Raw genomic sequence first — 12,704 nt, forward strand, 5'->3', positions numbered from 1 at the left:
TTGAAGAACACAGTAGAAGGAATCCAAAGCAGGCTAGATGAAGCTGAGGACCACCTCAGCAAACTGGAGGACAAGGTACAGAAAAGCTCCCAGAAAGAGCAAGAAAATGAAAAAAGACTCAAAAAGCATGAAGAGGCATTCAGGGAAATGCAGGACAACCTGAAATATAGTAACATCCATATAATAGGGATACCAGAAGGAGAAGAGGATGAGGAAGGGCTAGAGAACCTATTTGAAAAAGTACTGATGGAAAACTTTCCTAATTGGAGGAGAGAAAAAGTGACACAAGTCCAGGAAGCACAGAGGGTCCCATTTAAGAGGAACCCAATGAGGCCCACTCCAAGACACATCATTATTACAATGGCAAATATCAGAGGCAAGCAGATGATCCTAAAGGCAGCAAAGGAGAAACAGGTAGTAACATACAAGGGAGCCCTGATACGGCTAGCAGCTGACTTCTCCACAGAAACATTACAAGCCAGAAGGGAATGGCAAGAAATATTCCAAAGAATGAAAAAGAAAGGCCTATAGCCAAGACTGCTCTGCACAGCAAGACTCTCAGTTGAAAGGAGAGGGGAAATGAAGAACTTCTCAGACAAAAGAAGGCTAAGTGAATATACCTGCACCAAACCAGCATTGTAAAATATGTTAAAGGAACTGCTCTGAGATGAAGAAAAAGAGTCTGTGAATATCCAGTTCCTTTCACAGTCACCAATACTTGATATTACCAATATTTTTAATACTTAATCTGATTGTGATAATGATGTTATTTTAATTGTTCCTTTATTATTTGTTGAAGCTAAACCTGTTTTGTATGTTTTTTGCGTATATCTATTATTGTTTAAAAAAGCTTTAAATGACTTTTAGGTACTCTTTATCCATTTTTTTGATTAAATGTTTGTAAAATTTTTTCCATAAAAAAACTATTTGCTGTTTTATAGATGTGTTACAAATATTTTCCTATTCTGTTATTTGTCCTTTAATATTTTTTACATGAATAATAGTGCATAGTCTTAGATGTTTAATATAGTTTTTTGTCAATATTTTACTTTATAGCTTCTGTCTTTGAATATGTTACTTCAGGGTAAGAAAAATATTATTTTGTATTTTCTCTTAAAACTCCTTAAATTTTACATATTGATATTTAACTTACCTGAATATTTTTTGTTTAATGTGTGAAATAAGACTCTATATTTGCTACACAATGGAATACTATGCAGCAGAAAGAAAAAAAGAACTACTAAACTTTGAGACAGCATGGATGGAATTGGAGAGCATTATGCTAAGCAAAATAAGCCGGGGGGCGAAAGACAAATACCATATGATCTCACCTATAAGTGGAACCTAACCAACAATACAAAGATGCAAGGAAAATAAGACCAGCAACACTGAAAGGAAAAGAAATCAACAGAGACAAGAGGGAAGGAGGGAGCGGGGGCGAGGAAAAGGAAGGGAAGGGGAAAGTCAAGGAACATATAGCAGGGACTCATGGACAAAACCAAAGGAGAAGAGCTGAGGGAGGGAAGGAGAGAGGGGACAAGGGAAAGTGGTGGGGAGTTGGCAGAGACAAATGTATTTGAAAAAATAAATTAAAATAAAATTATAAAAACCTCTATATTTGCTTAATTTCAATAATAGTGATCCATGCCCCTTATATGTTGAATAATCATTTTTTCTCCATGGATTTGAAATATCAATTTAATAATATATTACATTGTTAGAAAGATATATACATTTGTTTCTAGAATGCTCATTTTATTTCATTTTTCTACTTGATTATTTCTCTGCTGATGTCATAATTGCTGAGACTTGATAATGGATTTAAATTTTTTAATATTTTATAATGGATCCTGACTTAAAAAAATAAATAAAATCAATCTACATTAAAATAAGGGAAGAAAGAAGGAACTCCAACCTTTTGCAACAACATGGATGGAACAGGAGATTATTATGCTACGTGAAATAAGCCAGTCTATGAAAGACAAATACCATATAATCTCACCTATAAGTGGAATTTATTCAACAAAATGAACTAACAAACAAAATAAACCACATGCAAGGAAACATGGAACAGACTGAAAGTGACCAGAGGGTATGGGGAAGGAGAACAATGCTGGAAAGAAGGAGAAGGAAGTAAACAAAGAACATGTAGGAATGACTTGTGGACATGGACAACAGAGTGGGAATTGACTGTTGGGGGGGCAGAATGAGATGGACGGAGGGGGGCAAAGGGGGAAAAATTGACACAACTGTAATAGAATAAACATGATTTAAAAATAAAATTAACAAAAAACAGCAACATTTTCAACTAAACGTTATAAAAGCTATAATTATCTTCAGTTTATTATCTGCTATAATTACTTTTGCCCATCGTGATCATCTGCAAGCACCTCTATAAATCCAGTCATTTCAAAGAACTCCAGTAATCTTCACTCATTTTAGGTATGATCTGAAGCCCATTCTCAGAAATATGTAATCCAAAAGAAGTCAGAGTCCTCTTCATGAACCCCTCTAAAGACATAATATTTTTTTTGCAATACATTAGAGCAAAAACAATGAATGTTTTTAAATTACAGAGCTTAAAATGACATGGTTACAGATTTGGTTATAATGCTATTGATGAAGGAATTTGCTTTCCTGTAACAACATTTTAAGATAATAAACTAACATTACAAATAAAAGTATATCAGAATTTACATAATCTCTAGAACCTCTACTTTAATAATAAAAATATGCATATACAAATAGAACATACTTATTATTTCTTTACTTGACAAAGCTTCCCATGTACTTTAAGCATATTAAATAGGCCTAATTAGTTCAAAAATTTCTCTTTTATAAAACATGGGGAACATATCCTTGAGCTCTCCCAGGGGTCCATTGAAATACCCTAAAATCATTTCTCAGCTAAAGTCTCTTAAAATTTGAACCTTAGGATGGGTGTCAAACAAACTTATACTAAAGAGTATACTATAAACTTATAATATCATATAAAGAGTATAATAAAATATATATTTGTAAATATAAACTTGTAAAACAACAAATTTTTTGTTGTAATAACTTCAAAAATGCATTAATTAAACTTAAAACCAGTTTACACATCAAATAATTTGTCCAGACCACAGGATCCTGCTTAATATCTATAAGTGTTTATTTTCCTTAGGCCATTAAAATATTATACTCTAGTTACGCCATCCAGAAGCAGAAAATGTACCACATGTAACACACAGATGAACAAATCATGCACAGACCACACACATGAAGACTGAACACAGAAAGGCTGTACATATAAAGCACAAGATTTTCTGATTTGCTTGTATTTTTGCATATTTCCTCTGCACAATCGTTTTTCAATTGGCACAGACTCTCTGCAATTTTCCTGGTCCCTTTTAGTTTCCTAGCCCTTTTAATGCATCCAGAAATTAGAAAAATCTACTTTTAATTCTATTTCATTCAAAATATATTGCCATAACTTATATCTTTTATTACCAAAATCATATTTTTTCCCAACTTAATTAGAACCTCCAATTTTTAGTGACAATTAAAAGTAATTAGCATTCTTTAGATTGACAGATTTATGACTACATTTCATAATTTTCAGAAACAGTATTTTATTCCCCATTGGCAAATACCCTCACATTTTTATTTTTGGTGATTATTTTAATGTGCTCAAAAGTAAGCTGTTTTGTCATCTTGTGAACTTGACAACTTTTACAGGGGCTGAAGACTCAAGGGAGGTATCAGCCCTGGACTCGTTCCTGGGACCTCATCTCCTGGGCCTCTAGAAGGAGAATTTGGAGTGTTTAAAAGACTCATTTCCCCTGCTTTTCTCTCAGAGTTTTACTGTCTGAGAGGGGAATGAAATCTTCCTCCCTCTTTAAACCATCAATTTAAATCCTTTCTGAGTAGAATCTCTACGATGTAACTACATGAATGCTTATGCATTAGAGATCTTACCCCATTTACGAGACCTTTGGCAAAACAGTTGGAGATTGAGACTAAGCCATTCCTTTCAAAACAGAAACAAGAACAAAAATCTAAAGCAAAGGCAAATTTCAAGAAGTTACTGGAGTAGAGTAGCCTTGGAATCGTATCTCCTCATTTTCATTTTTAACATAATCTCACCCTCTAACTGCCTTACTTTCTCTTTGGCAGCTTCTTCCTTTTTCCAGCACAAGTCCTCTGCAAGGCCCATGGGAGTGCTGGGGGCTTCCGCCTGATGCTGGTTCACCACCCCAGGATTCCATCTGCCATTCTCAGGATTCCCCAACCCCCACCATGCTATATCCAGGATTCCCCCCGGGGCTTCTCCACCTGGCATGCTGGCACTCTTGTCAACTAAACAGGGGTATATTTCCATAATATACTACAGTGCCGATGATACCAATTGTAATGTGGGAGCTCCAAACCAGGGAGCTACACAGCCCTTGTGTTCATGGTAATCCAAAAAACCCCTACCCAGAGGACCAGTGGATGTGAATATGCTGTGGACATGCCATTTATTACTCACATTATAGAGGAGTGCACTGACAGTGGTGGGTAGGTGCATGGGTGACCACTTCTCACCTCTAACCTTGGTGTTTCTTATAGTGTTAGGGAGGGAGCAATGGCAGCAGGGAAGGAGCCACAGTACTGTGAGAAAACGCTACAGCGTTGTGATAAACACAGGGGACTTTGTACTGGTACAAAGGCAGGTATTCCAGATACAGGCTATTTCCTTTGCTCTTTATGGCTGCTGACCACTCTGAACCAATCTTAGGCAGAGGAGCCATTTCTTGATTTACCCCATAATAATTTATGTATATTGTATGTATGCACCTCATTTTATTTATCCATTCATCCATCAACGGACATTTAGGTTGTTTTTACATCTTGGCTATTGTGAATAATGCTGCAATAAACATAGGGGTGCAGATAGCTTTCTGAGATCCTAATTTTAATTCTTTTGGATAAATATCTAGATGTAGGATTGCTGGATGATGGTGGTTCTATTTTTAATTTTTGAGGAAAATTTATACTGTTTCTCGTAGTGACAATATTGTATTATGGATAATTTTAAACACACATTGTAGAGAGAAAGGTACAGGCACTTGAATGTACCCATTATTGAACCCCAGCACCATCAGCTCACTACCACACTTAAATCCATTTACGTTCATTTACTGTCTGCCCCCAGGAATATTTTGAAGCAAATCACAGACATCATATCAGTTCATCTATAAATATCTGAGTATGTGATTCAAAAGAAAAGAACTCTCAAAGGACATAGTCACAGTGCCATGTTCATACACTTAAAAATTCCAGTAATGCCTTAACATCATCAAATATCTAGTTAGTATTTTCTTACACCTTTTATTTGTTTATTGATTAGGTTGTATGACGCTGGTTTGAATTTGGATTCCAACAGGGTGCACACACTGCATTCTGTTAGTAGGTCTCTTAATGGATGTTTTTATTTTATAGGTTACATTTCCTCTTTTTAGTATAAATTATTGATTATGTTATTACAGTTGTCCCACTTTCCCTTCTTTTCCCCCCTCCATCTGGTATCCCCCTTCCCTCCAGCAGTCCCCGCTCTTAGTTCATGTCCATTGGTCATGCATAGAAGGGTTTTGGCTTCTCCATTTCCATACTATTTTTAATGTCCCCCCCGTCTATTTTGTACCTACCAATTATGCTTTTTAATCCTTGCACATTTTGCCTCATTATCCTCCTTCCCAGCTGATAACTGCCCCCAAATGATCTCCATACCTATATTTTTAAATATTTACTTGAAACTGATTTGTTTAAGAAACAGTAATTTGTTTTGTGAACATCCCTGCATTCTGGATATTGCTGATTGTATTCTGATTTTCTTTTTCTAAAACTTGTTCCTCCATTCCCTGTATGTTTCCTGTACCGGTGGTTAGATTAAGAAGCTTGATAATATTTTGATTATACTTTTGGAAAGAGCACTTAATAAGTGGTGTCCTAAGCTTCCATCAGGAAAGGCAGAATATACAGTTGTCTACTGCTGTGATATTAGCTGCCATTGAGGGTCACTGCCCAGATCCAGAGTCCACTTAGGAGTTTGCAAAATGGTAATATTCTGACTATTTCATGACATCTTTATATGTTATCTGCAATACTTCCTTAGAGAAATTTTTTTTCTCATCAACTTTTTGATTGTCCCAAGGTATAGTTTTTACTGGGAAGACAACAAATCTGTATGATTCTTGCTTTTTTGCTTTTTTTTTAAAACAGTGTTTAGAATAATGAGTTGGCTTCCTAGCATCCTCCAAAGGGATCCATTTTTAAAATGATCATAACAAATTCCTGGATTTCTAACATCTTTTATTCATTTTAATCCACTGATGTGATTATTTTTACTGGTGCTCCAAATGACTCATCTTTTTACAATGGGAGCCACTTCAAGATGGTACATGAGTCCTTCTGACAGTATTTCAATAATTTTTGGTAACTTCCTTGACAATGTCAAAATATTCAGATTCATTTTGTAAGTTTCTTGTCCTGTGCAAAAGATATAAAACAGATTTTTATATCTGTTTCCTTTCTCTATACGTCTCTTCATATCTCATATAAGTGATAATTTTATTTAATTAGGCTTAATCTCTCACTATGTGCATGCACACACACATACACCCTCCCTTTCTTAGATAAATAGTAGTAATACAGTGCGAGTTTAAAAACTGTTTCTACTACTTGCTGTTTTCATTTAACAATATATCCTGGAGATCACCTATGGGAAAATATTTATTTTTTAAACAGATGTGTAGTGACTCACTTTAAGTGTCTCAGAGTCAATTCAGTTCATTCTGTTTTGATAAATATTTAGGTTGTTTTGACTTTTTGCCACTTTATATCATATGCATATATTTTATATTTTACAATTTTATCTTTGAGATAGATTCTTAGAAGAGGGGAAGCATAAATACATATGTAATTTTGCTAATTTGCTCTGCATGTGCTTGTAACATTTGGGTTCTTTTTAGTAACATATATGTGTCTATTTCTCTTTAGCTTTACCATAAAAATGTCTTGCTTCTTTTTTTTTGTCATTTTGACAAAGAGGATATTGTATATCTACATGATGTTAATTCATATTTCTATTAAAACGAACTATTCTTTTAATTATGAGCTTCTCATATTTAAGTCCTATATATATATATGATGACCATTTGTATTGCTTTTTCCAGAAACTCTCTGTTCATATCCATGGCCTGTTTTTTTTTTATCTTATTTTTTTAAAATTTTATTTTAATTTATTTTTTCAAATACATTTGTCTCTGCCAACTCCCCACCACTTTCCCTTGCCCCCTCCCTCCATCCCTCCCTCAGCTCTTCCCCTCTGGTTTTGTCCATGAGTCCTTGCTATATGTTCCTTGACTTTCCCCTTCCCTTCCTTGTCCCCGCCCCCACTCCCTCCTTCCCTCTTGTCTCTGTTGATTTCTTTTCCTTTCAGTGTTGCTGGTCTTATTTTCCTTGCATCTTTGTATTGTTGGTTAGGTTCCACTTATAGGCGAGATCATATGGTATTTGTCTTTCGCCCCCTTGCTTATTTCGCTTAGCATAATGCTCTCCAATTCCATCCATGCTGTCGCGAAGATTAGTAGTTTTTTTTCTTTCTGCTGAGTAGTATTCCATTGTGTATATGTACCATGACTTTTTGATCCAATCATCTACTGATGGGCATTTAGTTTGCTTCCAACACTTGGCTATTGTAAATTGTGCTGCTATGAACATTGGAGCGCAGAGGTTCTTTTGTATTGGTGTTTTGGTGTTCTTAGGGTATAGTCCCAGCAAGGGAATCACTGGATCCAAAGGCAGTTCCATTTTCAGCTTGTTGAGGAATTTCTACACTGCTTTCCACAGTGGCTGCACCAGTCTGCATTCCCACCAATAGTGTACTAGAGTTCCCTTTTCTCCACAGCCTCGCCAGCACCTGTTGTTTGTTGATCTGTTTAGGATGGCCATTCTGACCGGTGTGAGGTGATACCTCATGGTGGTTTTGATCTGCATTTCTCTGATGGCTAGTGATGATGAGCATCCTTTCAAATGCCTCTGGGCCCTCTGTATCTCCTCCTTGGAAAAGCATCTGCCCAGGTACCCTGCCCATTTTTTGATTGGATCGTTTGTCTTCTTGGAGTGGAGTCGAGTGAGTTCTTTATATATCTTGGAGATCAAACCTCTATCTGATGTATCATTAGCAAATATATTTTCCCAAATGGTTGGCTCCCTTTTCATTTTGCTGATGTTTTCTTTAGCCGTGCAAAAGCTCCTTATTTTGATGAGGTCCCACTTGGTTATTCTTTCCTTTATGTCCCTTGCTTTAGGAGACATATCAGTGAAAAAATGGCTGCGTGGGATATCTGAGAGTTTCCTGCCAATGTTCTCCTCTAGGACTTTGATGGTGTTGCGACTTATATTTAAGTCTTTTATCCATCTTGAGTTTATTTTTGTGTATGGTGTCAGCTGATGATCCAATTTCAATTTTTCGCATGTAGCCATCCAGCTCTCCCAACACCATTTGTTGAAGAGGCTGTTATTGCCCCATTTTATGCTTCTGCCCCCTTTGTCGAATATTAGATGCCCATATAGACCTGGGCTTATTTCTGGGCTTTCTATTCTGTTCCACTGGTCTATGGGTCTGTTCTTGTGCCAGTACCAAATTGTTTTGAGTATAGTGGCTTTGTAGGAGAGTTTGATATCTGGTATTGTGATCCCTCCTACTTTGTTTTTCTTTCTCAAAATTGCTGAGGCTATTCGGGGTCGTTTATGGTTCCATATAAATTTTTGAAATGTCTGTTCTATTTCTGTGAAATGTGTCATTGGTATCTTAATAGGGATTGCGTTGAATCTATAAATTTCTTTGGGTAGTATGGACATTTTGATGATATTAATTCTTCCTATCCATCAGCACAGTATACGCTTCCATATATTTGTGTCTTCCTTAATTTCTTTTTTCAATGTTGTATAGTTTTCTGCGTACAGGTCTTTTATGTCTTTGGTTAAATTTATGCCTAGGTACTTTATTTTTCTTCTTGCTATATTGAATGGTATTTTTTTTTCTGATTTCTTCTTCTTCTATTGCATTGCTGGTGTACAAAAATGCCTTTGATTTCTGAATGTTGACTTCGTTTCCTGCTGTTTTGCCAAATTCACTTATTAGGTTGAGGAGTTTTTTGGTAGAGTCTACAGGGTTCTCTATGTACACTATCATGTCATCTGCAAACAATGATAGCTTTACTTCCTTCTTTCCTATTTGGATGTCTTTTATCTCTTTCTCTTGTCTGACCACTGTGGCTAGGACTTCCAATACAATGTTGAAAAGAAGTGGTGAGAACAGACATCCTTGTCGTGTTCCCGATCTTAGTGGGAAAGCTTTCAGTTTTTGCCCATTGAGTATGATGTTGGCTGTAGGTTTTTCATATATGGCCTTTATTACATTGAGGAATGCCCCATTTATTCCCATTTTGGTGAGTGTTTTGATCATAAATGAGTGCTGTACTTTATCGAATGCTTTTTCTGCATCTATCGAGATGATCATGTGGTTTTTGTCTTTTCTTTTATTTATGTGATGTATCATGTTTACTGATTTGCATATATTGAACCATCCCTGCATGCCTGGAATGAATCCTACTTGATCATGGTGGATAATCTTTTGAATGTATTGCTGGATGCGGTTTGCCAATATTTTGTTGAGGATTTTAGCATCTATGTTCATCAGCGAAATTGGCCTGTAGTTTTCTTTCTTTGTAGGATCTTTATCTGGTTTTGGGATCAGGGTGATGCTGGTCTCATAGAAAGAGTCTGGGAGTATTCCCTCCTCTTGGATTTTTTGGAATAGTCAGAGAAGGACAGGGGTTAGCTCTTCCTTAAATGTTTTGTAAAATTCTCCTGTGAAACCATCTGGCCCTGGGCTTTTGTGTGTTGGGAGTTTCTTGATGACTGCTTCAATTTCCCCAGCTGTTATCGGTCTGTTCAAGCTTTCTGTTTCTTCCTCCTTCAGTGTTGGAAGATTATACTTCTCTAAAAATTTGTCCATTTTATCAAGATTTTCAAATTTCTTGGCACATAATTGTTCATAGTAGTTTCTGATGATCATTTTTATTTCTGTGGTATCAGTTGTTATTTCTCCTCTTTCATTTCTGATATTATTAATTTGGGTCCTCTCCCTTTTTGTCTTGATGAGTCTGCTTAAAGGCTTGTCAATTTTATTAATCTTTTCAAAGAACCAGCTTCTGGATTGGTTGATCCTCTGAATTGTTCTTTTTGTCTCTATGTCATTGAGTTCTGCTCTAATCTTGACTATATCCTTCATTCTTCTTGCTCTGGGATTCATTTGTTGTTGTCTCTCCAATTCTTGAAGTTGTAGTGTTAGGTCTTTTATTTGAAATGTTTCTATCTTTTTTAGGTAAGCCTGTATTGCTATGAACTTCCCTCTCAGGACCACCTTTGCTGTGTCCCATAGGTTTTGGACTGCTGTCTGTTCATTTTCATTTGTTTCCAGAAATGTTTTGATTTCTTCTCTTATCTCATTATTGACCCACTCATTGTTTAATAGTGTACTGTTCAGTCTCCATGAGTTTGCAAGTTTTTGAAGTTTCTCTTTAAGGTTGATTTCCAGTATCAATCCCTTGTGGTCTGAGAAAAAGTTTGGTATTATTTCAATTTTCCTGAATTTCCTGAGGTTTGATTTGTGTCCTATCATGTGCTCTATCTTTGAAAAACTGCCATGAGCATTTGAAAAGAATGTGTATTTTTCTTCTTTGGGTTGTGAGGTTCTCTATATGTCAGATAAGTCTCTTTGATTCAGTGTGTCATTCAGCACCACAATATGTTTATTAATGTTTTGTTTGGAAGATCTGTCCATTTTTGACAGTGGGGTGTTGAAATCCCCTACTATCAGTGTGTTGCTGTCTATATCTTTTTTGAAGTCATCCAGCAATTTCCTTATAAACTTGGGCGTTCTTATACTGGTAGCATATAAGTTTACAATGTTGATGTCTTCTTTGTAGATTTTTCCTTTAAGTATTATAAAGTGCCCCTCTGGGTCTCTTTTTATGGCCTTTGTTTTGAAATCTACTTTGTCTGATACAAGTATGGCAACCTTGGCCTTTTTCTCTTGCCCATTTGCTTGGAATATTTTTTTCCATCCCTTTACTTTCAATCTGTGGAGGTCTCTTGCTCTGAGGTGGGTCTCCTGTAGGCAGCATATATGTAGGTCATGTTTTCTTATCCATTCAGCTACCCTGTGTTTTGATTGGGGTATTTAGTCCATTCACATTGAGAGATATGACTGATAGAAACTTACTCACCTTTTCTCTTTGTACCTGTGTTCCTCTCTCTCTCATTCTTTTCCTTCATCTGCTTAAACCAATCCCCTTAGCATATCTTGGAATGCTGGTTTGGTAGAGATGTATTCTTTTAGTCTTCTCTAGTCTGGGAAACTCCGTATTTCCCCTTCTATTTTAATGGAGAGCCTAGCTGGGTAAATCAGCCTTGGCTGTAGGCTCTTGAATTCATGGCTTGGAATATTTGTTGCCATTCCCTTCTGGCTTGTAGTGTTTCTGTTGAGAAGTCAGCTCCTAGGCATATCGGGGCCTCCTTGTATGTTACTTTCTCCTTCTCCTTTGCTGCCTTGAGGATTCTCTCTTTGTCTTTGACATTTGCCATTTTAATGATGATGTGTCTTGGAGTGGACCTCTTTGACTCCCTCTTGAGTGGGGTCGGTCCCCTGTGCCTCTTGGATTCATGAGAGCCTTTCTCTCCTCAAATTAGGGAAATTTTCCATCATTACTTTTTCGAGGTGGTTCTGTATCCCTTGCTCCTCTTCTCCTCCTTCTGGTACCCCTATTTTACTGGTATTATTGTGTTTCAGGTTGTCCTGCATTTCCCTAGATGCCTCTTCATTCTTTTTGAGCCGTTTTTCCATTCCTTGTTCCTTCTGGGAGCTTCTTTCTACCTTATCCTCCATCTCACTGATTCGATCCTCGGCTTCATCCAGCCTGCTTTGGATTCCTTTGACTGTGTTCTTCAATTCAGAAATGGTATTCTTCATATCCTCTTGTGTCTTCTTGATAGTTTCTATGTCCTTTTCCAGGCTGATATAGTTTGCTGTAAGATCCTAATAGTTTCTCTGCAGTTTCTCATAGTTCTCTTTGAGCTGGCTGAGCTCATTGAGCTTCCTTAGAACCATTGTTTTGAATTCAGTATCTGATAGTTCCCTTGCCTCTATTTCATTTAGGTCTCTCTGTGGGGAGTCCCCTTTTCCACTCATTTGGGGGGAACTTCCTTTTCTTCCCATTTTTGTGAGAGTCTGTTAAGTATTTTTGTCCTTTTCTTTCTGGGCCTGCCTCTGATGATGTCAGTTGTTGACGCTATATGACCTTGGGTTGTTTGTTTGCACCTTCCAGGATTCTACTGTCTGTGTCTGATTCCTGTTTTGGGGAGCTCTGTGACCCCTTCGGTCAGGTCTGGGCTATTTTTTGGGATCTCTCTGCACTCTCACGTGGGCTCCTTGAGCGCGCTCCCGGCGGGGCAGGATCCTCGGCCTGCCTGGGCTCGCATGTGCTTGCCCCAGACCAGGGGGCTTATTCGTGACCTCATGTACTCATCTAGCCCCCCCTGGCCGGCGAGCTCCCCGGCACTGGTAAGTTTAGGGTCTTCTATTGTGTGTTTTCCCGGCTTTTGGCTCTTTGGGT

Source organism: Pteronotus mesoamericanus, unplaced genomic scaffold, assembly GCF_021234165.1.
Source record: "Pteronotus mesoamericanus isolate MK-2021 breed Mesoamerican mustached bat unplaced genomic scaffold, CSHL_Meso_final scaffold_54, whole genome shotgun sequence".
Taxonomy (NCBI): Eukaryota; Metazoa; Chordata; class Mammalia; order Chiroptera; family Mormoopidae; genus Pteronotus; species Pteronotus mesoamericanus.